A 25,000-nucleotide genomic window follows, 5' to 3' on the forward strand; every position below is an offset into this window, starting at 1 on the left:
GGCGGGGGAGGGTCATGGGATGCTAACTGCTATATGCTACTGCCGTAGCTATTAAAATGGATCATTTCAACGTTGGCGGTAACTTATAAAAACTGAGAAGGCCTGAACAAAAATGCCATCGAAAAGGAAATCATGTACTGCAGATTACACAATATCAAATAATATTTATCTGATTTGCGGAAGAGACGAAGAAAATGTCATCAATCGTCACACACACGTCAACCAATAAGGATTCGGTGGGGGAGGGTCATGGCAGAAGTGCATTGTGGGTCATGGAATGCTAACTGCTATATGCTGCTGCCGTAGCTATTGAAATGGATCATTTCAACATTGGCGGTAACTTATAAAAACTGAGAAGGGCTGAACAAAAATGGCATCGCAAAGGAAATCATGTACTGCAGATTATAAAACGGACGTAGTAAAATATGCGGACGAAAACGACAAAAGGAAGCGGCGCATACCTTTTGGAGTTGGCAGTGTTGTTTAGAAGCGACATTGAGGAAGACGATTTCATGGGATTTATCGATTAGGAGTGACGGATTGTTTGCTAAACGTATAGCATGTTCTATATGTTATAGTTATTTGAATAACGTAATATTTTACGTTAACATAGCAGGCACCTTCTCAGTTGGTTATTTATGCCTCATATAACGTACACTTATTCCGCCTGTTGTTCACTATTCTTTATTTACTTTAAATTGCCTTTCAAATGTCTATTCTTGGTGTTGGATTTTATCAAATTTTCCCCAAAAATGCGACCTATGTTTTTTTTAACCCTTCTTTATTACGCATTTTCGGCCGGAGCGACTTATAATCCGAAAAATACGGTACATATTTTACTCAAACTGTGTATTTGCGGTTTGCAGTCATCGTATTTTTTTTCTTTAGACAGTAATTTTGAGTTTGTTGCCAGCGAGCTATCAAGCTAGCGGCTACTTATTGCTAACAGGGACATTTCCGATCACCATTACTATTTAGATGAGAATCAAACAGGTACTTACCTCTCACGCAGAACCAGAGCCAAGGCAGCATTCGTCGAAAAGCCGTCCTCGTCCTGCGAGTGAAAGCCAGGTCGATGTCGATCCTTCATTGTCCTTTAATCCGGGTAGCCTCCTTTTTTCTTGTTTTGTCTGCTTAGACAAAGTTTTTTGTTGTTGTTTTGCAGCTTCGGACATGACAGCAGAAAGTTCACGTCGACTTCCGTCTTTGTAAAGAATGGAGAAAGAGGGATTGTCAGCACATTTGTAGTTTTTTGTGTGGCAGGGTTCCTGCCACCCTCCTCAAAGTTGCTTAGTGCCAATGAAAGCGATACAGACCCCTTAAGCCATGACAGCGGTGTCCTTCCACTAGTTGTAAGTCGATGTATGAACCCAAAAGTTATGAACACATTTCTTGAAGGTTGAAAAGTCATTGGCTGGAAGATGTTTCTAACTTTTTTCTTTGTCCCTTTCTCACTGCGAAATGTGCAACTACAGTTTTTGAGCCACAATGACCTATCGCGTAACGTTCTGGCGAGTGTGCAGACATGAAAAACACCCAAAAAAAAACAAAGCTCTGCAGCTGAGAAATGCACAAAGAGTGAAGAAGCCTAGAAGGCGCAAATGAAATGAGGGCTGGCTTAGGAAACATCCTGATTGGCAGCCAGGGTCAGGTGTGCCCTGATTGCCAATCAGGGACAGGTGAGGTAGCCACTGCTCAGACCAGAGGAATGGAGGTAAACAGGAAGTGGAATGAAAAATAAGAAGGCTGAACAGGAAATAATACAAAATACGAAAAACTGTATTGTGATATCATGACATACTGGTCATTGAATTTATTTATTGTGAAAAAAAGGTTAACTGTATTTGAATTCAATTTTGAAACATAAAACAACACAAATTAAAAATCCATCCATTTTCTACCGCTTATTCCCTTTGGGGTGGCTGGTGCCTATCTCAGCTACAATCGGGCGGAAGCCGGTGTACACCCTGGACAAGTTGCTATGCCTATTTTTAGCTACAATCGGGCAGAAGGCGCGGTACACCCTGGACAAGTCGCCACCTCATCGCAGCAAATTAAAAATGAAGCTTTTTTTTTTTTTCAGTGTCAAATGACATTTAAAAATGTTCGCATCATGTTTAATATAATTTGTTTTACCATCAGTCGGCAGAAATTGGAAAACTGACTAAAAACACATATTTTGTAGTTTTCCGACAGCGAAAAAAGAAGTTGCTACAAGAAAGTGCGAGATATACACTATCCATCCATTTTCTACCGCTTATTCCCTTTTTGGGGTCGCTGGCACCTATCTCAGCTACAATCGGGCGGAAGGCGGGGTACACCCTGGACAAGTCGCCACCTCCTACAATCCATCCATTTCCTACCGCTTATTCTCTTTTGGGGTCGCGGGGGGCGCTGGCGCCTATCTCAGCTACAATCGGGCAGAAGGCGCGGTACACCCTGGACAAGTCGCCACCTCATTGCAGCAAATTAAAAATGAAGCTTTTTTTTTTTTCAGTGTCCAATGACATTTAAAAATGTTTTTATCATGTTTAATATAATTTGTTTTACCATCAGTCAGCAGAAATTGGAAAATTGACTAAAAACACATATTTTGCAGTTTTCCGACAGCGAAAAAAGAAGTTGCTACAAGAAAGTGCGAGATATACACTATCCATCCATCCATTTTCTACCGCTTATTCCCTTTTTGGGGTCGCTGGCGCCTATCTCAGCTACAATCGGGCGGAAGGCGGGGTACACCCTGGACAAGTCGCCACCTCCTACCATCCATCCATTTCCTACCGCTTATTCCCTTTTGGGGTCGCGGGGGGCGCTGGGGACTATCTCAGCTACAATCGGGCGGAAGGTGGGGTACACCCTGGACAAGTCGCCACCTCATCGCAGCAAATTAAAAATGAAGCTTTTTTTTTTTTTTCGGTGTCCAATGACATTTAAAAATGTTCGTATCATGTTTAATATAATTTGTTTTACCATCAGTCAGCAGAAATTGAAAAACTGACTAAAAACACATATTTTGTAATTTTCCGACAGCGAAAAAAGAAGTTGCTACAAGAAAGTGCGAGATATACACTATCCATCCATCCATTTTCTACCGCTTATTCCCTTTTTGGGGTCGCTGGCGCCTATCTCAGCTACAATCGGGCAGAAGGCGCGGTACACCCCGGACAAGTCGCCACCTCATTGCAGCAAATTAAAAATGAAGCTTTTTTTTTTTTTCAGTGTCAAATGACATTTAAAAATGTTCGTATCATGTTTAATATAATTTGTTTTAGCATCAGTCAGCAGAAATTGGAAAACTGACTAAAAACACATATTTTGCAGTTTTCCGACAGCGAAAAAAGAAGTTTCTACAGGAAAGTGCGAGATATACACTATACATCCATCCATTTTCTACTGCTTATTCCCTTTTTGGTGTCGCTGGCGCCTATCTCAGCTACAATCGGGCGGAAGGCGGGGTACACCCTGGACAAGTCGCCACCTCCATCCATCCATCCATTTTCTACCGCTTATTCCCTTTTTGGTGTCGCTGGCGCCTATCTCAGCTACATTCGGGCAGAAGGCGCGGTACACCCTGGACAAGTCGCCACCTCATCGCAGCAAATTAAAAATGAAGTTTTTTTTTTTTTTTCCAGTGTCAAATGACATTTAAAAATGTTCGTGTCATGTTTAATATAATTTGTTTTAGCATCAGTCAGCAGAATTTGGAAAACTGACTAAAAACACATATTTTGTAGTTTTCCGACACCGAAAAAAGAAGTTGCTGCAGGAAAGTGCGATATATACACTATCCATCCATCCATTTTCTACCGCTTACTCCCTTTTTGGGGTCGCGGGCGCCTATCTCAGCTACAATCGGGCGGAAGGCGGGGTACACCATGGACAAGTCGCCAATTTTATGATGTTTAAATAATATTTTCAATTTTTTTAAGGACTAACTGGTTTAATGCAGGGTTCGCAAACATGCGGCCTGCGGGCCAATTGCAGCCCGCACTTTGATCTGACAGTTTAATGTTGGTGCAGCCCGCAAGTTTAATATGAACTGCGCTTGACGGTGTCATACTTGCCAACGCTCCCAATTTTCCCAGGAGACCCCTGAATTTCAGGGCATCCAATCTCTCGAGTTCCTGTCGATTTTTCCCCCAATCAACAATATTCAGGGGTTGCCATGATGGCACTGCCTTTAGCGCCGTCCACATCCTGTACAAACAGCATACAAGCCCAGTTATATCTTGCATCTGGCTATTTAAAACGTACGTGTGTTATTGCAAGACATATTTGATCAACAGCTACTCAGGTCACACTGAGGGTGGCCGTAAAAAAAACTTTAACACTGTTACAAATATGCGCCACAATGTGAACCCACACCAAACAAAAATAACAAACACATTTCGAGAGAACATCTTCACCGTAACACAACATAGACACAACAGAACAAATACCCAGAATCCGATGCAGCCCTAACTGTTCCGGGCTACAATATACACTCCCAATCCCACCTTGCGCCTTGAGGCTGTGTATATTGTAAAATAGCGGCAAATCAAAAATCCTTCAAAAATATATTTATTGAATAACACTTCAACAAAATATGAATGTAAGTTCATAAACTGTGAAAAAAGAATACAACAATCCAATATTCAGTGTTGAGAGCTAGATTTTTTTGTGGACATGTTCCATAAATATTGATGTTTCTTTTTGTGAAGAAATGTTTAGAAATAAGTTCATGAATCCAGATGGATCTCTATTACAATCCCCAAAGAGGGCACTTTAAGTTGATGATTACTTCTATGTGTAGAAATCTTGATTTATAATTGAATCACTTGTTCATTTTTCAACAAGTTTTTTAGTTATTTTTATATCTTTTTTTCCTAATAGTTCAAGAAAGACCACTACTAATGAGCAATATTTTGCAGTTATATAATTTAATAAATCAGAAACTCATGACATAGTGCTGTATTTTACTTTTTTTATCTCTTAATATATGTATATATATATATATATATATATATATATATATATATATATATATATATTACATATACATATATATATACATATATATATACACATACATATCCATATATATATATATATATATATATATATATATATATATATATATATATATATATATATATATATATATATATATATATATATATATATATATATATATATACATATATATGTCTTGATTGGATTATCCAGAGAATAGTACTCGATACTGTGGTAGAGCGCAATATGTAGGTGTGGGAAAAATCACAAGACTACTTCATCTCTACAGAACTGTTTCATGAGGGGTTCCCTCAATCATCAGGATTGAGGGAACCCTTCATGAATCAGTTCTGTAGAGATGAAGTAGTCTTGTGATTTTTCCCACACCTACATATATATATACACATACATATATATATATATATACATATAGATATACACATACATATCCATATATATATATACATATATATATATATATATGGGTGTGTGTTATTGTTCATATATACACATAAACACAGGATATTAAAAAATCACACTATTGTTTTTTTATAAGCCATAATTACCAATTTTCCGAATATGAAAAAAATATAGGTTTTTGGTCAGCGTTTCAGTTTTTGCTGACTTATTTTTGTTTTATGAAACATAAAATGACAATCAAGCAATTTGTTCAGATGTAGTTACTGCTCTTTGACACGAAAAAAAAACATTTTTTTTATTTTTTATTTTATTTCATATTTGTTTTTTTGTTCAACGTGAAATTCAAACAAACCAATGTTTTTTTGTTTTTTTTTTACATTTCCCATTACCAAAAAGAAAATATGGTCATTAACTCATCTTTTGTCAGAGATGGACACAACTACAGTGTTGAACAGGCTTCTTTCAAACAACAGATACGACAAAATGATGAGACACAATCACGTCCAGAGACGCACTCAGCCACTTTAAAGCTATACTGCGAGATTAATGTCCTCATCAGTTAGGAAGTTGTAGAGTCCTGTAAATGGATGAGTTCATCTGTGCAGCGCGGTGGTGTGGGGGGAATTGGCATTAGGAGCCGCAGCGTGATGACTGCGATGATGACGCTTTTTGGTCATTTTAAGTAATGGAAGCTTCCTGCTGAGAGACATGTTGAGTGTTTTTCTCCAGGAGGAACGCAAATGGACTATTCAAAGTCTAATGACCCTACATGAACGTGGGGCGGTGAGACAGGCCTGAATGTACAAATGTAAAGTACGTACAGTATGGATCGGACCATGACCAATTCATATCCGCACAGTATTAAACAAACATTTTCATTGCTAAAGCAACAAAAAAACAGTTTGAATATGTTTTTTTGGACCGGTCATTCTCAAACTGTGGTTGTGTTACGCAGAAGACTCACTTGATTAAAGTACAGTGTTTTATTTTCCTATATTTTTTAAATGCAGTGTTACTGTGCAAACTGTGTTTACTGTTACAGTGGCCAAAACTATTAGATATGCTTGTTAAATAAAACTTTTGCCTTGTTTTTCATGAATATTTAGGCCTACTACACTATTGCATTTAAAGGCCTACTGAAATGAGATTTTCTTATTCAAACGGGGATAGCAGGTCCATTCTATGTGTCATACTTGATCATTTCGCGATATTGCCATAGTTTTGCTGAAAGGATTTATAGAGAACATCGACGATAAAGTTCGTAACTTTTGGTCGCTAATAAAAAAAAAGCTTTGCCTGTACCGGAAGTAGCAGACGATGACATCACCGGTTTTAGGGCTCTTCACATTGTTTATAATGGAGCCTCAAACAAAAAGAGCTATTCGGACCGAGAAAACGACAATTTCCCCATTAATTTGAGCGAGGATGAAAGATTCTTGGCTGAAGATATTGATAGCGAAGGACTACAAAAAAACTAAAATAAAAAAGGCAATTGCATTGTGAGCGATTCAGATGTTTTTAGACACATTTACTAGGATAATTCTGGGAAATCCCTTATCTTTCTATTGTGTTGCTAGTGTTTTAGTGAGTTAAATAGTACCTGATAGTCGGAGGGGTGTGTCCACGGGTGTCTTGACGCCAGTTTCTGAGGGAATTAGTCACGGGCAGCAGCAGCACGACAGAAGTTCCGCTGATCTCCGGTAAGAGCCGACTTTTTACCACCATTTTCTCACCGAAACATGTAGTCGGGATCCATGTTCGCTTGACCGCTCTGATCCATAGTAAAGCTTCACCTCCGGGAATTCTAAACAAGGAAACACTGTGTGTTTGTGTGGCTAAAGGCTAAAGCTTCCCACCTCCATCTTTCTACTTTGACGTCTACATTATTAATTGAACAAATTGCAAAAGATTCAGCAACACAGATGTCCAGAATACTGTTTAATTGCGCGATGAAAAGAGACGACTTTTAGCCGCAAGTGGTGCTGCGCTAATATGTCCCCTCCAACTCGAGACATCACGCGCACGCGTCATTGGTAGTTCAAATATTGTATTTTATTTATTTTTTTCACGTTTAACTTGTTTTTTGCAATTTTAATTTTGACAGTTTCACATGAGATATGTTTTAGACTTAGACTTCCTTTTTATTGTCATTCAAATTGGAACTTTAGTGTACAAATAAGAACAAAATATCTTTGCATTAGCTCTTGGTAGTGCGGGATTAAAAAAAAGCAATAAGGTGCAGATATAAATAAATAGATTACTGTACAGATAAATACATTGCACTTTTTCACATGCGTCCATGTTTATGGATGTATGTTGTATTGTCTTTTTTATTCCAGCGAGTTGATCCATTTGGGGGGAGTAGAGGGGATAATTTAATTATGATGCGTTCAAGAGTCTTACGGCCTGAAGTAAGAAGCTGTTACAGAACCTGGAGGTCCTGTTACGGAGGCTGCGGAACTTCTTCCTAGAGTCCAGCAGTGAAAACAGTCCTTGGTGGGGGTGGTAAGAGTCTTTGCAGATTTTCTGAGCCCTGGTCAGGCAGCGGCTTTTTGCGATCTCCTGGATAGGAGGAAGAGGAGTCCTGATAATCTTTTCCTATGTCCTCACCACTCTCTGGAGAGACTTCCAGTCTGAGGCATTGCAGGCTCCAGTCCAGACAGAGATGCTGTTGGTCAGCAGGTGGCCTCTATAGTTGTGAGAATGGGGGGAAGGAGCTGTGCAAAAAGTGCATGCACTGCTGAGCTCTATTTACAAGAGCTCCGGCGTTTAGGGACCAGGTTCTATTGTCAGTGATCTGCACCCCCAGGAACTTGGTGCTGCTTACCATTTTCACCGCTGTGCTGTTGATGAAGAGTAGAGCGCGGCTGGACTGGTGCTTATTGAAGTCAACAATGATCTCCTTGGTCTTGTCGACGTTCAGGACCAGGTTGTTGGTTCTGCACCAGTCAACTAGATGTTTCACCTCCTCTCTGTAGTCCATGTCGTTATTGTCACGGATGAGGCCCACTACTGTTGTGTCGTCCGCATACTTCACAATGTGGTTAGTAGTGGACCTGGTGCAGCAGTCATGGGTCATCAACATGAACAGCAGCGGACTCAGGACGCAGCCCTGGGGGGAACCGGTGCTCAGGGAGATGGCACTGGAGGTGTTGTTGCCCTCTCTCACAGATCGGGGTCTGTCTGTGAGGAAGTCAAGCAGCCAGTTGCATAGGGGGGTACTGAATCTAAGGGACACCAGTTTGCTCACCAAATACTGTGGGATGATGGTGTGGAATGCTGAGCTGAAGTCCAGAAACAACATCTGCATGTGTGTTATTGCCGATACGGGTTTATTCATTTTTAAATGCGCCAGAAAATAACCCGTTTGGTACAATCAATGCTTAGTAGTGCGTAAATGTGTTTTGGTATAGTATTTCTCCAGCAATGGTCATGTGGTGATATAAATTATATTTTGAGAGGTAATCATTGCTGTGGGACATCACTGAAGGCCAAGGTGGGTACTGAGTACCACTGCATAGTAATGCTGTCTGAGGCTGAGCCAATCAGTGACTATGATACTGAAAGGCGCCCTCTGATTGGTTTGTTTTAATATGGTGGACAATACTACTGTAGTGTTGATAGTTTTAGTTTGCCTCGCTATTGGTCTGCCTACAAATGCTTATTTTAAGGCGAAAATACTTCCATCCATTCATCTTGTTTCGCTTTATCCAAAACTACTTAAAATATACTTTCATTTATGTTTGTAAATACATACAATTCTGTGATAAAGTGAAGCCGCACACTGTCAGGCTTGCCACTGAGAGTTTGTTTGTGTTTTAGTTTTTCCTAGTTCCTGTCAGCGCTCTTATTTTGTCTGTTTCCTGTTTTTTTTCCCCGTGCACTGTTTTCCCTCAGCTGCGGCCGAATGGCACCTTGCCACACCTGGTGTCAATCAGCCCGCTTTTATTTGAGCATGTTTTTGTCCTTCAGTCAGTTGCTGGGTTATTGGATTGTTGTCGCTCTTGCCGTTGCTACATTTCACGTATTGTCGCTCCTGTGTAGTAGTGTCGTATCTTTGCAGCGTAGCGGTAAGCTATATTTCCTTAGATATTTTTAGCTTACTGTTTTTTGTTACCTGCTTCCAATTCGTCTTTATACAACACTTAACGACTTCTGTTCCTGGTTTTGTTTATGCTAGCCTCCATGCTAAGCCCTATTTGTTTTTGCTAGCTTCCATACTGTCTTATTGAGGTGGTCCACTCCTTGTATGATCAGTGTCAGAGCTTGGTCCGCATTGCTGGCAGTAAGTCGGACACATTTCCAGTGAGGGTTGGACTCCGCCAAGGCTGTCCTTTGTCACCGATTCTGTTCATAACTTTTATGGACAGAATTTCTAGGCGCAGTCAAGGCGTTGAGGGGATCCGGTTTGGTGGCCGCGGGATTAGGTCTCTGCTTTTTGCAGATGACGTGGTCCTGATGGCTTCATCTGGCCGGGATCTTCAGCTCTCACTGGATCGGTTTGCAGCCGAGTGTGAAGCGACCGGAATGAGAATCAGCACCTCCAAGTCCGAGTCCATGGTTCTCGCCCGGAAAAGGGTGGAGTGCCATCTCCGGGTTGGGGAGGAGACCCTGCCTCAAGTGGAGGAGTTCAAGTACCTAGGAGTCTTGTTCACGTGTGGGGGAAGAGTGGACCGTGAGATCGACAGGCGGATCGGTGCGGCGTCTTCAGTAATGCGGACGTTGTACCGATCCGTTGTGGTGAAGAAGGAGCTGAGCCGGAAGGCAAAGCTCTCAATTTACCGGTCGATCTACGTTCCCATCCTCACCTATGGTCATGAGCTTTGGGTCATGACCGAAAGGATAAGATCACGGGTACAAGCGGCCGAAATGAGTTTCCTCCGCCGGGTGGCGGGGCTCTCCCTTAGAGATAGGGTGAGAAGCTCTGCCATCTGGGAGGAACTCAAAGTAAAGCCGCTGCTCCTCCACATCGAGAGGAGCCAGATCAGGTGGCTCGGGCATCTGGTCAGGATGCCACCCGAACGCCTCCCTTGGGAGGTGTTTAGGGCACGGGGGAAGACCCAGGACATGTTGGGAAGACTACGTCTCCCGGCTGGCCTGAGAATGCCTCGGGATTCCCCCGGGAAGAGCTAGACGAAGTGGCCCGGGAGAGGGAAGTCTGGGCTTCCCTGCTTAGGCTGCTGCCCCCGCGACCCGACCTCGGATAAGCGGAAGATGATGGATGGATGGATGGATGGATAGCTTCCATGCTAAGTTCCTTTTATTTTCTAGCTCCCATGCTAGCTTTCTAAGTTGGGTACCCTTTTGTTCGGTTTTGTTCTAGTGTTTTAAATTAAATCATGTTTTCTCACTCCATGCTTGCCTCCTTCTCTGCATCTTGGGGTTCGTCTCAAACTAACTCTGACACACACTTCAATGAGCGATGTGACAAGGGATATCTAGAAGTATAGGAATTGTAGGGGTCGGAAGGGAAACAAGAACAATACAGGAGGAGTATGGCTTCAAATTAAATTGCACTATATGACTGAGTAAGAGCAGCAATCACATTAAATCCGAAACTGAGGACCCACGACTCCCCATTTACCACTCCATTGAGTCTTTTTCCTGGCTTCAACCAGGAATTGAGAATATCACTACTTTGCTTTTGTCTCGTCATAAATCCTCAAACCATTCTCCGGCACGCACCTCATTCTGACCACGGACTGTACAGTTCTATTACAGACAGCGGGTGACGAGTATTGAGGTGGAGCAGCACAGGCGGGGCGGGTGGGCAACAATTCACCACCCACCAATGTAGTATGAGTTTTTAGTTTTTATTAAACCAGGAAAAAAATTCTATTGAGATTAAAAACATATTTTTCAAGAGAGTCCTGGCCAAGAGGTAGCAAAATGACACGTACGATTACATTCACCTAACACATAAATGACAGGATGGACATCAAATAAAACAGTTTTAGATAATTTACACTGCAAAAACTTTCAGGCTTGCCACTGACAGTTTGTTTGTGTTTTAGTTTTTCCTCTTTGTGTGTTTAGTATTTCCTGTTTTTAGTTCCTGTCAGCGCTCTTATTTTGTCTGTTTCCTGTTTTTTTTCCCTGTGCACTGTTTTCCCTCAGCTGCGGCCGAATGGCACCTTGCCACACCTGGTGTCAATCAGCCCGCTTTTATTAGAACCTGTTTTTGTCCTCCAGTCAGTCGCTGGATTATTAGATTGTCGATGTCTGAAATCTAAGTAAGATTAAATATCTCAAATAAGGGTGATATTTGCTTATTTTCTGTCTGATAAGATACTTCTTCTCACAACGCAGATTTTATGTTAGAGTTTTTTACTTGTTTTAAGGGTTTTGGTCCTAAAAAGTAAGATATTACAGCTTGTAGCTGAGATTTGATGACCTATATTGAGTAAAACATGCTTGAAACTAGAATATCAGCTGTTGCAAAGCTGTGTCATTAACACTCACAAGTATAAAACTACTTTTTTAAAGTAATACTTACTTCAAGCATGAAAAAAAACCTATGATGCGAAGCGCATATCATAATGTCAAGAAAATGGCACTGGCATTTGCTTAATTCAAAAGCCTACTGAAATAAGATGTTCTTAGCTCTGTTGGTTGAGTGGCCGTGCCAGCAACTTGAGGATTCCAGGTTCGATCCCCACTCCTGCCATCCTAGTCACTGCAGTTGTGTCCTTGGGCAAGGCACTTTACCAACTTGCTCCCAGTGTCACCTACACTGGTTTAAATGTATCTTAGATATTGGGTTTTACTATGTAAAGCGCTTCTAGTCACTGGAGAAAAAGCACTATATAAATATAATTCCCTTCACGTCTAATACCTGTATACCGTACAAAAAGTCTGCGGGCTATAGAGCGTTTTCATTCCGGGCTCCAGTACTCTGGAATGCCCTCCCAGTAACAGTTCGAGATGCCACCTCAGTAGAAGCATTTAAGTCTCACCTTAAAACTCATTTGTATACTCTAGCCTTTAAATAGACTCCCTTTTTAGACCAGTTGATCTGCCGTTTCTTTTCTTTTTCTTCTATGTCCCACTCTCCCTTGTGGAGGGGGTCCGGTCCGATCCGGTGGCCATGTACTGCTTGCCTGTGTATCGGCTGGGGACATCTCTGCGCTGCTGATCCGCCTCCGCTTGGGATGGTTTCCTGCTGGCTCCGCTGTGAACGGGACTCTCGCTGTTGTGTTGGATCCGCTTTAGACTGGACTCTCGCGACTGTGTTGGATCCATTATGGATTTAACTTTCACAGTATCATGTTAGACCCGCTCGACATCCATTGCTTTCCTCCTCTCCAAGGTTCTCATAGTCATCATTGTCACCGACGTCCCACTGGGTGTGAGTTTTCCTTGCCCTTATGTGGGCCAACCGAGGATGTCGTAGTGGTTTGTGCAGCCCTTTGAGACACTAGTGATTTAGGGCTATATAAGTAAACATTGATTGATTGATTGATTGAGCTCTATATGGCATTTAGTACCCATTGAGAACAGAGCGAGCTTCCATCCATCCATCCATTTTCTACCGCTTATTCCCTTTTGGGGTCGCGGGGGGCGCTGGCGCCTATCTCAGCTACAGTCGGGCGGAAGGCGGGGTACACCCTGGACAAGTCGCTACCTCATTGCAGGGCCAACGCAGATAGACAGACAACATTCACACTCACATTCACACACTAGGGCCAATTTAGTGTTGCCAATCAACCTATCACCAGGTGCATGTCTTTGGAAGTGGGAGGAAGCCGGAGTACCCGGAGGGAACCCACGCATTCACGGGGAGAACATGCAAACTCCACACAGAAAGATCCCAAGCCTGAATTTGAACCCAGGACTGCAGGACCTTTGTATTGTGAGGCAGACGCACTAACCCCTCTGCCACCGTGAAGCCCCAGAGCGAGCTTGACCACCACAAATATTTATTGGGCGGGATGTGATTTGGACATGACGTCATTAAAATCCAATCAATATTAGAAGGATAGGATAGATGTATTTAACCCAATATGGGGAAATTACATTGTTGCAGTGCAGGTTTTTACAAACAGTAACAGAATTCAAGCATACCATGAATTGATTAAAGTGGACCCGGACATAAACAAGTTGAAGAACTTATTCGGGTCTTACCATTTAGTGGTCAATTGTACGGAATATGTACTGAACTGTGCGATTTACTAATAAAAGTTTCAATCAATCAAAAACCACATGGTAACTTGAGTGTCAGGAGACCTGCTCATTCAGCCAAGAAACTGTGAAGCTTGCAGCCCTGTCTCCTCATCCGCATCTCCTCCAGTCCCTCCAAACGGACTCTGGTGTGGCAGACACCCAACAGCTGGTCTCCACGGCCAAAAGTGCTCCCGGGAGGCAGATCCAGAAGTTCACAAAAAAAAAGCACCACAGAAGTCAGGAAAGTGCCACCCCTTGTCACACAGTCCTAGAGAGTCCCCAACCAAAAGGTCAAACAAAAAGAAAAAAAAACAAAACACATGAAAACAAGAGAGAAACATCAGGAACACAAACGGATGAAACAGGAGCACCGAGCTCCTGCTACCAGCAGCCACTACAGAAGCATGATAAACACAGTCCACCATCTGAAGACAGGAATGAGTAGCTTTCATATAAAAAGGGATCACCATAATCTAGCATCAATAAAAAAAAATGTGGCAGAGACAAAGCGCTTTTTTTATACCAAAAGAATGGTAAATGGTAAATGGGTTATACTAGTATAGTGCTTTTCTACCTTCAAGGTATTCAATCAATCAATCAATCAATCAATGTTTATTTATATAGCCCCAAATCACAAATGTCTCAAAGGACTGCACAAATCATTACGACTACAACATCCTCGGAAGAACCCACAAAAGGGCAAGGAAAACTCACACCCAATGGGCAGGGAGAATTCACATCCAGTGGGACGCCAGTGACAATGCTGACTATGAGAAACCTTGGAGAGGACCTCAGATGTGGGCAACCCCCCCCCCCTCTAGGGGACCGAAAGCAATGGATGTCGAGCGGGTCTAACATGATACTGTGAAAGTTCAATCCATAGTGGCTCCAAGACAGCCGCGAGAGTTCAGTCCAAAGCGGATCCAAGACAGCAGCGAGAGTCCCGTCCACAGGAGACCATCTCAAGCGGAGGCAGATCAGCAGTGTAGAGATGTCCCCAACCGATACACAGGCGAGCGGTCCATCCTGGGTCCCGACGAGCGGTCCATCCTGGGTCTCGACTCTGGACAGCCAGTACTTCATCCATGGTCATCGGACCGGACCCCCTCCACAAGGGAGGGGGGGACATAGGAGAAAGAAAAGAAGCGGCAGATCAACTGGTCTAAAAAGGAGGTCTCTTTAAAGGCTAGAGTATACTGATGAGTTTTAAGGTGAGACTTAAATGCTTCTACTGAGGTGGCATCTCGAACTGTTACCGGGAGGGCATTCCAGAGTACTGGAGCCCGAACGGAAAACGCTCTATAGCCCGCAGACTTTCTTATTAGTTATTTTTACTCCATTGTCAACTGTGCATAGCCCGCAGACTTTTTTTGGGCTCTAGGAATCCAAATCAATCCAATTCAAAGCGCTTTGACACTATTTCCACATTCACACACACATTCACACACTGATGGAGGGAGCTGCCATGCAAGGCCCTAACCACGAACCATCAGGAGCAAGGGTGAAGTGTCTTGCTCACGGACACAAAAGACGTGATGAGGTTGGTAGAAGGTGGGGATTGAACCAGGAACCCTCAGGTTGCTGGCACGGGTACTCTCACAACGGCGCCACGCCGTCCCCAAAAGAAAAGATGTTTTTCAAAAGAAAAACATCTCTTTTTAGGGAACAAAAAAACCCCAATTGAGTTTTTTCACCAGGTGATCAATACAAGGTTTAAAAGTGAGAGAGCCACCAATTAAAGTATGAGTGAATTGACCACAATGAACTCAGTAAAAGGTATTACCAGCGTTTTTTTGTTCTTTTAGCAGCACAACACATCCGTGGCAACACGGCATCAGATGATTAAGGCGGACCTGCACTGTATTTTTTTTAATATTTATTTTTCCTATCATTCACATTCCTTTTGTTAGACAAGAAAACACGTCTCTCTTTTTTTGTGCGTTTTAAACAACAAAAAACTGCTAGCCAGAGGCGGCTAACAATGCAGGTCATTGAGATCGACAGATTTCACTCAAAAGCACTCGGAAAAACATCCGAAACATACAAAAAAAGTGCCATTCCCTTTATAGTGAATCTGCATTAAGAACATATTTCATACTGTATTTATATTTTCAATATGTTTATTGATTGATTGATTGATTGAAACTTTTATTAGTAGATCGCATAGTATTCCGTACAATTGACCACTAAATGGTAACACCCGAATTAGTTCATCAACTTGTTTAAGTCGGGGTCCACGTTAATCAACTCATGTCATGGTAAATGATAAAATTGAAAAATGGTAGAATTATAACAATAGAAATCTATGTCGCTAATTATTTCAAAACATTAACGCTGCTTAGACTTTCATTCCAAACGACACTACATTGCCAAAAGTATTTGGCCGCCTGCCTTTCCTCACATATGAACTTGAAGTACCTTCCCATGGATGGGTACTATCTTTTCACTGGAACTAAGGGGCCAAGCCCAACTCATTAAAAACAACCCCACACCATAATTCCTCCTCCACCAAATTTCCCACTCGGCACAATGAAGTCCAAAATGTAGTGTTCTCTTGGCGACCTCCAAACCCAGACTCGTTCATTAGATTGCCAGATGGAAAAGTGTGGCTCATCACTCCAAAGAATGTGTCTCCACTGCTCTAGAGTCCAGTGGCGACGTGCTTTACACCAGTGGTCCCCAACCACCGGGCCGCGGACCGGTACCGGGCCGCACAAGAAATATATATATATATATATATATATATATATATATATATATATATATATATATATATATATATATATATATATGTATATTCCAATTTTTTATTAATTATAAATCAACATAAAAAATACAATATATACATTATATCAATATTGATCCATACAATCTGCAAGGATACAGTTCGTAAGCACACAGGATTGTATTTCTTTATGAAAAAAACAAAATTAAAAAAAACCCTCAACCAACCCGTCTCCCCGCCCACCCTGGTCCGTGGGACAAATTTTCAAGCGTTGACCAGTCCACAGCTACAAAAATGTTGGGGACCACTGCTTTACACCACTGCATCCCAAACTTTGCATTGGATTTCAATCAATCAATCAATCAATGTTTATTCATATAGCCCCAAATCAAAAATGTCTCAAAGGGCTGCACAAGCCACAACGACATCCTCGGTTCAGATCCCAAATCAGGGCAAGGAGACAATGAGAAACCTTGGAGAGGACTGCAGATGTGGGGACCCCCCGCCCCCCAGGGCGACTGGTGTAACGGACATCGAGTGGATCTAGCATAATAGTGCGAGAGTCCAGTCCATAGTGGATCTAACATAATAGTGAGAGTCCAGTTCATAGTGACCATCCCGAGCGGAGACAGGTCAGAAGCGCAGAGATGTCCCCAACCGATGCACAGGCGAGCAGTCCGCACTGGGTCCTTGACTTTGGACGGCTAGGACCTCGTCTGTGGCCACCGAACCTGTGCACCACCTCCGCGAGGGAGAGGGGGGCAGAGCAAAAAATAAAAGAAACGGCAGATCAACTTGTCTAAAAGGGGGGTCTATTTAAAGGCTAGAGCAGGGGTCGGGAACCTTTTTGGCTGAAAGAGCCAAGAAGCCAAATATTTCAAAATGTATTTCCGTAAGAGCCATTTCATATTTTTTTTAACACTGAACACAACCAAACGCATGCATTTTTAAGTAAGACAAACATTTCTAGCGTATAATAGGTCTCTTTTTCTTTGTAATAACAGTGTTATTCGGAAGCTAACTGTGGAGGGGGCGTGGCCTGCAGGCCTGCAGCGAAGCGGGGTGTTGCCACGATCAGCCTCGAAATCAGCGTTACGTGCGTAGGCGGCCCACCTGGGCCTTGTTATATAATCACCTGTCGCTAAGTTATAAGCAGCAGCTAGGTGGAGAGATGGGGTTGGAGCTGGAGCCAAAGCACGAGCAAGGACGACAGAGAAAAAGACAATTGCTGGAAAGCAACTGAGAGATTTATTGAAAAATAAAACAATATTTTAACCCTGAAACAGGTTCTCAGGTCGGTGCTTGGTGGTCTGAAGAACCCCACACTAACCAATGATAAATAAATAACTTCTTACCAACGCAACTTCTTGAACAGGTGCGGTACAAAATGGATGAATGGATTAAAAATGCATGAGAATGTTTTACAATTTGAACATTATTTTCAACACTGTGATTACAAGTGGAATCATTCATTACTTATCGTGTTAAGCAATGTCAGCTCAGATTTATCCGAGAGCCAGATGCAGTCATCAAAAGAGCCACATCTGGCTCTAGAGCCATAGGTTCCCTACCCCTGGGCTAGAGTATACAAATGAGTTTTAAGTCGGGACTTAAATACTTGGTGATGTATGCCTTAGATGCAGCTCATCAGCCATCGAAACCCATTACATGAAGTTCTCTGCGTACTGTACGTGGGCTAATTGGAAGGTCACATGAAGTTTGGAGCTCTGTAGCAACTGACTGTGCAGAAAGCCTTTGCACTATGCGCCTCAGCATCCGCTGACCCCTCTCTGTCAGTTTACGTGGTGGCTGAGTTGCTGTTGTTCCCAAACTCTTCCATTTTCTTATAATAAAGTTGACTTTTGAATATTTAGGAGCGAGGAAATTTCACGACTGGTTTTGTTGCACAGGTTACATCCTATGACAGTTCCACGCTGGAAATCACTGGGAGCGACCCATTCTTTCCCAAATGTTTGTAGAAACAGTCTCCATGCCTAAGTGCTTGATTTTATACACCAGGCCAAGTGATTAGGACACCTGATTCTGAGCATCTGAATGGGTGACCAAATACTTTTGGCAAAATAGTGTATCTTCACAGCACAGGAATGGAAACCGTGAAATATAAATGATCACATGGCAGGAGATCAACTTGGCGTGCTTTAGAAAAGCTTGACAAAACACAAGTTAGAAGTCAATTAAAGGCCGGATTTCCCCCCGGAAGAAGGTGCTTGTTAAACCTACAATTGAATTTATTTTAAATTATGACTTACAATAACACGGACCCCAAGGCTAATTGTGTCTCAGTCTGGCTTCCCCGTGCCTCTGCCTAGTTGAAAGTGACAAACTGCATTTAGGGCAAACTATTTCATCAAAATTAATTCCCAACCACAAATTATAAGATTATTGTGCGTTTATGCTTTATCTTGTTGCAGTCAAATCAGCGGAAGCGCTAAATACATTAATATGTCAACACTTGGTTACTAGCTTTTACTGTATCATCATTTTTTTGCAATTACAAGTAATTCAGCATTTGTTTCTTTCGGAACAACAAAACATTGCTCAAATTTGAATAGTTCTTATCGTTTCAAGTAGACGTCTGGATGTCTTTTCGTGTATTGCTGATTCATGCCGTTTAATGCAGATCACAAACAAGGATCCCCTCTGGCTAACACAGTATTTAATTTTACTGCCCGGGCTGACGTGAGGCTAGCAGCTAATTTTTTATCTCCATTAACTGTGAGAATCTGCTGCCCTTATCTAATAATAATCATGTCAATTACAGCAAATAAACTTAGTATCTTAAAGGCCTACTGAAATGAGATTTTCTTATTTAAACGGGGATAGCAGGTCCATTCTATGTGTCATACTTGATCATTTCGCGATATTGCCATATTTTTGCTGAAAGGATTTAGTAGAGAACATCGATGATAAAGTTCGCAACTTTTGGTGCTGATAAAAAAGCCTTGCCCGTACCGGAAGTAGCAGACGATGTGAGCGTGACGTCAGGGGTTGTGGAGCTCCTCACATCTGAACATTGTTTACAATCATGGCCACCAGCAGCGAGAGCCATTCGGACCGAGAAAGCGACGATTTCCCCATTAATTTGAGCGAGGATGAAATATTTGTGGATGAGGAAAGTGAGAGTGAAGGACTAGAAAAGAAAAAAAAGAGTAGAGGGCAGTGGGAGCGATTCAGATAGGGAAGATGCTGTGAGAGGCGCCGTGGCAGCCGTGGGGTTGGCAGGACCACTCGGCCAGGCCCAACCACAACAAGGGATAGAGTCATACCGCTTTCAACCAGACGCTGACGGTGACGGTCAGGAAGACGCTGCTGATATTGGTGCTGGAGCAGCACACGACATAGATCGCCTTTAGAATACATAATGGTACAAATGATCGCTGCATAATACACTGTACTTTGTGTGTGTGGTCCAATCCAACCGTGTTTGCTTGACATCTCTGTTCCATGGTAAACCTTGACTGTCATCTTTCGGGAATGTAAACAATGAAACACCGGCTGTGTTTGTGTTGCTAAAGCCGACTGCAATACACCGCTTCCCACCTACAGCTTTCTTCTTTGATGTATACATTGTTCATTGAACATATTGCAAAAGATTAACCAACACAGATGTACAGAAGACTGTGGAATTTTGCGGCGAAAACACGACGAGTTGAGTTTATACCAAAAAGTTCTATTTTGGTTTCATCTGACCACATGATATTCTCCCAATCCTCTGCTGTATCATCCATGTATCAATTTTGGTACAAACGCAACTCGTCGTGTTTGGAGGAAAAAGAATACTGAGTTGCATTCCAAGAACACCATAACTACTGTGAAGCGTGGGGGTGGAAACATCATGCTTTGGGGCTGTTTTTCTGCTAAGGGGACAGGACGATTGATCCGTGTTAAGGAAAGAATGAATGGGGCCATGTATCCTGAGATTTTGAGCCAAAACCTCCTTCCATCAGTGAGAGCTTTGAATGGTTGACCAAATACTTATTTTCCACCATAATTTACAAGTAAATTATTTAAAATTCCTACAATGTGAATTCCTGGATTTTTTTTTCACATTCTGTCTCTCACAGTTGAAGTGTACCTATGATGAACATTACAGACCTCTGTCATCATTTTAAGTGGGAGAACTTGCACAATCGCTGGCTGACTAAATACTTTTCTGCCCCACTGTATTCAGCCTGTTTGGGAATTGTGTGCTCTATTTCAACAATTCTAAAAAAAATTCAAGGATTTCAATTCAACTTTAGTATTGGAGCATTCACATGCAGCTCCTTCAGTCATGGCCTCATCTAGTTATTGAATACTATTGACGTTGTTTTAATCAACCAATTGTATGTAATTAGACAGATTTAATGACTAATTTAGATATTGTGTTTATATTGTTAAATTGTCAATAGCACTCACCATAAATACATGGAAACATTTACAGTGATTCATACCATAGCAACCCGACCGTAACACAGTTTTTGGAGGGTATCTTGTGAAGACCGTGTGGCATAACGATGTCGGATTTGATCCTCTGAGGATGTGTCAGGCAAGAACACAGCAAAAGGCAAGAAATGACGGATTTATTAAAGTAATAAAACAGGCTAGAAACAAAACACTGGTGCTAAACAGAAAAGGCAAACACTAAGCGCTGGCATTGATGCTAGGAAAACAAACGGAAACACAAATACTAGGCACGAAGGCACAAAAAGGGAAAACAGAACATTTAGCATGAGAGCTAGGAATAAACAAAGGCGTAGCGTGTAAGCTAGCGAGAATATACATCTAAAGCAGTCGTCATTAAGATCCGAGATGGAACAACGAAAAGGGGCAGGCTTATATAAGGCAGTAATCAAAATAGAAACAGGTGTGCGGGAACCGAGAGTAGCAGGTGGAACTAATAAACCACCATGGTGACAAAGCAAACAGGAAATAAGGACGTCAAACAACAGAGTGATACCAGAAACTAGAATATGGGTATGATCCGTACATCGGATCATAACATATCTGATCTGATTGACAACGAGGAACCTGATTGCTTAGCTGTTATGAAAGTGTTTAATTACCTGCAGTGGAAGTGGATATCAGTGTGAGGCAACTCAAAGCTGTCAAGAACTCATCCAGGAGTATTATGGCGTTGACACTGGAATAAAGACAACTCCTAAGTTAGGGGTTTAACCTGATCTCAACATTTCAACAACCTCAGATTTCAAATGTCACCCGCTAATACTCCCAAAATAAATGGGATAGTATGCCTTCAGAATATTTGGCGAGCACCGTTCTCTTCACTTGTTCTCTCTGAAAAGTCGTCAGTCTTTCTGCCAAAAGGAAATCTGAAGGATTGTCTTTTCTAATGTATTAATTAAAATGTATCCATTTGTCATAGGTTTGTTAAAATGACAACAGGCAACATTTGAGAGGACTGGCAGGACAAATTAATGGGTTTTCCCAACAGAAAAATTAATTAAACATAACAATAGCATATCAGAAGCAGAAGTTAATCCAGCAGAAAAAGGGATGAAGGGGTGACTTCTCCAAAAGAGGATAACTACAAAAAATGCAAATGACTATATTGAGTCACGGTTCCATCCCTCCGAGGTAAAGACGCAGAATTTACCAGCTGTAGAGGATTTTTTGGGACAGCTTTTGTTCACTCCATTCCTGATATTTGTGTTGTCCCGATACCAATATTTTGGTACCGGTAGCACAATGTATTTCCATACATTTCAATACTTTTATAAATAAAGGGGACCCCAAAAATATGCATTATTGGCTTTATTTTAACAACAAAATGTACGGTACATTAAATATGTTTCTTATTGCAAGTTTGTCCTTAAATAAAAATAGTGAACATACAAGACAACTTGTGTTTTAGTAGTAAGTAAAAAAAGGCTGCTGACATATGCAGTAACATAGTGTCGTTAATCATTCTCTTATTGTGTCAATATTATTAAGGACAAGTGGTAGGAAATGATTATTAATCTACTTGTTCAAATTAATGTTATTATTGGCTTACTTTCTCTTTTAACATGCTCCACTTCTGTTGAAATGTAATAATCACTTGGATGTTTTACATTAGTTTTGGATGATACTACACATTTAGGTATCAATCGGATACTAAGTAGTTACAGGATCATACATTGGTCATATTTAAAGTCCTGATTTTATAAACATAAGGATAAAAAATAAAAAACGAAAGAAAATGTTGTGATGCTAAAAAATATCGAACTTGATACAACTTGATAGCCAACAGCCATCAGACTGTGTTACACATATGTTCCTTCTTGACTGCACTTAAATGTAGAATATATGTAGAATATATTTATATTTTTCATATATTATATATATAATTTATGATATATATTATATGATTTATTATTATTATTGTCTATTGTGAGCGAACTGTGGTGCTGAATTTCCCCCAGGGATCAATAAAGTACAAAACCCGTTTCCATATGAGTTGGGAAATTATGTTAGATGTAAATATAAACGGAATACAATGATTTGCAAATGCTTTTCAACCCATATTCAATTGAATGCACTACAAAGACAAGATATTTGATGTTCAAACTCATAAACTTTATTTATTTTTTTGCAAATAATAATTAACTTAGAATTTCATTGCTGCAACACGTGCCAAAGTAGTTGGGAAAGGGCATGTTCACCACTGTGTTACATCACCTTTTCTTTAAACAACACTCAAACGTTTGGGAAATGAAGAAAATAATTGTTGAAGATTTGAAAGTGGAATTTTTTCCCATTCTTGTTTTATGAAGAGCTTCAGTTTTTCAACAGTCTGGGGTCTCCGCTGTCGTATTTTACGCTTCATAATGCACCACACATTTTCGATGGAAAACATCTCTGGACTGCAGGAGGGCCAGGAAAGTACCCGCACTCTTTTTTTACAAAGCCACGCTGTTGTAACACTTGTTTTGCTGAAATAAGCAGGGGCGTCCATGATAATGTTGCTTGGATGACAATATATGTTGCTTCAAAACCTGTATGTACCTTTCAGCATTAATGGTGCCTTCACAGATGCGTAAGTTACCCATGCCTTGGGCACTAATACACCCCCATACCATCACAGATGCTGGCTTTTCAACTTTGCACCTATAACAATCCAAATGTTTATTTTCCTCTTTGTTCTGGAGGACACCACGTCCTCTGTTTCTAAATATAATCTGAAATGTGGACTCGTCAGACCACAGAACACCTTTCCACTTTGCATCAGTCCATCTTAAGTGAGCTCAAGCCCATCCAAGCCGGCGGCGTTTCAGGATATTGTTGATAAATGGTTTTTTTCTTTTCATAGTAGAGTTTTAACTTGCACTTACAGATGTAGCAACCAACTGTAGTTACTGACAGTGGTTTTATGAAGTGTTCCTGAGCCCAAGTGGTGATATCCTTTATACACTGATGTCGGTTTTTGATGCAGTACCGCCTGAGGGATCAGAAGTCCGTAATATCATTGCTTACGTGCAGTGATTTTTTCAGATTCCCTGAACTTTTTGATGATTTTACGGACCGTAGATGGTAAAATCCCTAAATTCCTTGCAATAGCTCGTTGAGAAATATTGTTCTAAAACTGTTCAACAATTTGATTATAAAGTGGTGACCCTCACCTCATCCTTGTTTGTGAATTACTTAGGATTTCATGGCAGCTGCTTTTATACCCAATCATGGCACCCACCTGTTCCCAATTAGCCTGCACACCTGTGGGATGTTCCATATAAGTTTTTGATGAGCATCCCTCAACTTTATCAGTATTTATTGCAACGTTTCCCAATTTCTTTGGCACATGTTGCTGGCATCAAATTCTAAAGTTGATGATTGTTTGCGAAAAAAAAAAAAAAGTTTATCAGTTTGAACATCAAATATGTTGTCTTTGTAGCATATTCAACTGAATATGGGTTGAAAATGATTTGCAAATCATTGTGGCGACTTGTCCAGGGTGTACCCCGCCTTCCGCCCGATTGTAGCTGAGATAGGCGCCAGCGCCCCCCGCGACCCCAAAAGGGAATAAGCGGTAGAAAATGGATGGATGGATGTATTCCGTTTATATTTACATCTAACACAATTTCCCAACTCATATGGAAACAGGGTTTATACTTTCTATTCTATTCTATATGTTCCTGTACTTGGTATCATTACAGTGGATGTCAGGTGTGGATCCACCCATGGCGTTTGTTTACATTCAGGAACGGCGTCATTAGCGGTGACGGCGGTGAGCAAAGGTGTGTAGTTAAGCATGTTTTTGTTGCCATGGAAGCGAGGATTAGTGCTTAAGAAGTAGCTGAAACACTGCGGACCTAATATAGACCGTATATGATTCATTAGTATCGCGGTACTATACTAATATTGGTATACCGTACAACCCTACCTGCTTTATGTTGCCATTAAAGTTTTAGACTACTTTTGCACATTTTCTGACCACAAAAAAATAGAGCACAATGATGGTTTGGTTTGCCGACACCCTTGGCTTAAATCCCGTGAGGACTACTTTATATTATAAATGGCAACAGCGGAGGATGAATGTCCCATAACAAGAAGATAGAGGAAAAGGAAGAAGCTTATCGACTAACAACTCGGCACGGACTACAAAGGCGGACACGCGCAATTTTTCTGGATTCATGCAGATCCCAAATACAGATCAGCAGGTACCAGAAGGTAAGAAATGTTGCTTTTGCATAATATTGCTAA

At 41.3% G+C, this 25,000-nt stretch overlaps 1 protein-coding gene and 1 long non-coding RNA gene across 5 annotated transcripts in view; one reads left to right on the forward strand and one right to left on the reverse strand.

The window, feature by feature from the left end:
- LOC133561585 (uncharacterized) overlaps positions 1–1,636 on the reverse strand; it is a 210,791-nt gene extending 209,155 nt beyond the window's left edge. For 2 of the 3 annotated variants that reach the window (XR_009808737.1, XR_009808738.1), the window contains exons 1-2: positions 1,317–1,636; positions 1,002–1,204 (exon numbers count right to left, since the gene is read on the reverse strand). This is a non-coding gene — a long non-coding RNA (uncharacterized LOC133561585). The remainder of the gene's footprint in view (positions 1–1,001; positions 1,205–1,316) is intronic. The other variant, XR_009808736.1, reaches the window with a different exon arrangement.
- Positions 1–25,000, forward strand: part of grik2 (glutamate receptor, ionotropic, kainate 2) — a 607,548-nt gene that overhangs the window by 343,299 nt on the left and 239,249 nt on the right. The gene's annotated exons all lie outside the window — the stretch shown is intronic.

The sequence above is a fragment of the Nerophis ophidion genome, linkage group LG11 (genome assembly GCF_033978795.1).
Source record: "Nerophis ophidion isolate RoL-2023_Sa linkage group LG11, RoL_Noph_v1.0, whole genome shotgun sequence".
Taxonomy (NCBI): Eukaryota; Metazoa; Chordata; class Actinopteri; order Syngnathiformes; family Syngnathidae; genus Nerophis; species Nerophis ophidion.